Here is a 3,209-nt window from a genome sequence, read left to right as displayed (position 1 = left end):
TATGGTCTATCTTGGTAAATGCTCTATGTGCACTAGGAAAAAGAACGTGCAACTAAAGAATATGTCTCTAAAGTTTCTTCATTCTGACTCTATGCTTTTTTCTTAACATGAGTATGATTTCCTCTTTTTCATCCTGTTTCTCCTCCTGGTTATCAGAAACAATATCCAATGGTTGACGGCGGAGACCACCGTGGATTTCGAACTGTGTAAATGTATTGCCTATTCAGAAAGTGGGCGTTTTCATTTTTATTTTAAAAAAAACAATTGAATCATGTTGGTAAACCGAACACAAAAACTATCTGTGCATGCGCGCGCGCTCATGAAAGAGTGCCATCGCGAGACCGGAAATGGAGAGGAGTTGTTGAAAGGTAGGAAAAGAGGAGGCTAGCAAACTGGTTAATTCGGAGAATTTGAAACATCTGCCATGGAAAACCTGATCACGTTCAGAGAAACTCTAAGAACAGAGTAAATGAAAATTGCGACACTGTGGAGGGTCCTTGCTCGACTGTGAGATTAAAGAGCTACTCTGTGAACAGCAGATCTGTTTTACCCTACCCTGCTCTGACCCTCCGCCACCCCTAAGTGCTTGTGGCATTTGACCCCTTTAATCTCCCCAAAGTACACCCCAAAGACAGCGGATGACTTTAAGACGACTGCAGACCTGCACAGAAGGGAAACAATAGGACACATCTACGTAGAAGGGAAAAACACTAGTCTCCCAATGTCAGAAATATCATATTTATTTTGGCGACAGGAAGCGTCCCTCTCTTACCTGTAGGCTCCATGCCGCGTACCCCCAAAGGAGAATGCCCCTAAATAACGGACACTTTCTGCCCTCCCGCTTTAAGCAGATGCCTACTAGTGAAAGCGACGTCACAGCTCTAGGTCAGATCGTACTAATTACCTAGGCTGATCGAGCGAGTCCTTTATCCACAAATATAAATGAACAAAGTTTTGCCCGATATATGGGGAAAGTAAAATCTAAGGTGACGATGGAAAAAGAAAAAAAAAGAAAAAAGAGAAAAGAAAGAAAAGAAAAGAAAAGATTAATAAAAATGAAAAAACAATCCAGAACGATTTCGGGGGCGAAGTGTGTGGGAAACCCAGACACGATACAGGAAACGGGAGGGAAGTTTGTCAAAAATCGAAATTCACATTCTCACGATTTTAAGGGAAGAAAATGGATCTATAAAATATTAAACGTTTTCTATAGCCGGAGACAATTAGAGGACAGATAAAGTTCTAGCGAAACAGAAATATTATCGAAAAACTGAAAACTCATTAGATGTCAGGCGCTCAGGGCAGACTCTCCCTGCCCCACCCAGGCTCCGATGGAACCCGGAACACGTCGATGACACGCGGCCCGCTCAGAGCCCCCTCCTCCCCCCGCCCCCGCGACGCTGGAGTAACGGTTTTCCTCTTCCGGCCCGTTTCAGAGCTAACGGCCAGCGCGGCCTAATACCTCAGCAGGTCTTCTCTGGCCGCCCTGGTCGCCCACCCCTGGGACGCCCAGAGGCCCCGCCTCCGCTGCCGCCCACCCGGCAGCTCCTGCTTCCCGGCTGCCTCGGCCTTCGTGCCCCCCGCGCCAGCGCCGCCAACCATGACGACCCCGCCGCCGCCGCCGCCGCCGCCGCCGCCGCCACCGCCGTCGCCATCGCCGTCGCCGTGTGTGCGCCAGAACTACCACCCCGACTGTGAGGCCGCCATCAACAACCAGGTCAACCTGGAGCTCTACGCCTCCTACGTGTACGAGTCCATGGCCTTCCACTTCGACCGCGAGGACGTGGCCCTGAAGCACTTCGGCCAGTTCTTCCTGCAGCAGTCGAGCAAGGAGAGGGAGTCCGCGGAGAAGCTGCTGTGGCTGCAGAACCAGCGTGGAGGCCGCATCCGCCTGCGCAACATCAGGAAACCTGAGCCACAGGAATGGGAGAACGGCCTGGGGGCCATGGAGTGCGCCTTGAGCCTGGAGAAGCGCGTGAACCAGAGCCTGCTTGATCTGCACCGGCTGGCCACCGACAAGAACGACGCCCACCTGTGCGACTTCCTGACGCGTCACTACCTGCACGAGAAGGCGAAGTTCATCAAAGAGTTGGGGGACCATATCACCAACCTGCGCAAGATGGGGTCCCCGGAAGCTGGCCTGGCGGACTACCTCTTTGACAAGCTCACCCTGGGCGACAGCGGCAAGAAGAACTGAGCCTGGACTGCCTTTCCCACAGCCACGACTTCCGGTGGTGACCAAGCCGAGCATTCATCTTGCGGTATTGCCCTTGCGAAATGTTCACAAGTTGTTTTCTTCCAATAAAGTTACTGCTTCCTAAATAAATAAAGGTCTCTGCTTGATTGGTGTGTGCGGAACCCTCACCTTCGAAGGTTTAAGCTGGTATCCAGGAGTCTCTGCTCCGACTCGGGATCTCCATGGACGGAGGGAGAAGGTATTCCGTGGGACCCTGGAAAACACAAAATCAATCGTCCCCCTACAAACAATGTGGTAGATCGGGGTGCGGTGAGGTAGGTGGTCTGAGGCCCTGGGGAATGTGGGCGCTCGTGCATAGTTAAAGTATAAGAACGCGGTATCGAATTCATGATACCGGTTGCCCCTAAGGAAGAAGTGAAGAATGGGATTGGACAGGATTAAAATAAAAGGTGTCTTCCGACTTTGCCTGAAATATTTTAGCTCACGTAATGATGCAAATGTTAGTTTGTCGCTGCTGGGTAGCGACATGAAGGCTTTGGAAGTCTGAATAGTAGAGGGCCTCTTTGATAAGCCCGTCCTGGGCAACAGCAATAAAGGGCAATGAGCGTCAGGTGGACTTTCCCGTAGACATGGGAGTGACTTCCTAGGTCGCCATGCCGGACATGCTCATCGCCCTGACAAAACATCCAAATACGGGTTTTTGTTTTTGTTTCTCTTTTTGTTTTCCCTTCAATTGTACTCTCTCTCTCTCTCTCTGTCTCTCTCTCTCTCTCTTTTTTTTTCTTTCCCACCATGGTAACACGGTAGCAAAAGCACACAAAATACCTCATTAGAAGGGTTGAAAAAAGAAAAGGTCAAGTCTGAAGTTCAAATTTCTGATATTGAATATTAAGTAGAATAACTCCTCCACCACCACCACCACCACGAAGCCTAGCGTTAAGACAGTGACTCACGGCTTTGCACAATGTAGAGGGTGGGGGAGAGTTGAAGGTGGGAAACCAGTTAGGAGATA

General features: G+C 50.1%; 1 pseudogene; it reads left to right on the top strand.

Moving 5' to 3' along the window:
- Window positions 1–1,600: 1,600 nt before the first annotated feature.
- Window positions 1,601–2,197, top strand: LOC105311717 (annotated as a pseudogene).
- The last annotated feature ends 1,012 nt before the right edge of the window (window positions 2,198–3,209 follow it).

Source organism: Pteropus vampyrus, unplaced genomic scaffold, assembly GCF_000151845.1.
Source record: "Pteropus vampyrus isolate Shadow unplaced genomic scaffold, Pvam_2.0 Scaffold1000006896, whole genome shotgun sequence".
Classification (NCBI taxonomy): domain Eukaryota; kingdom Metazoa; phylum Chordata; class Mammalia; order Chiroptera; family Pteropodidae; genus Pteropus; species Pteropus vampyrus.
This window is presented reverse-complemented; position numbering and strand designations above follow the sequence as displayed.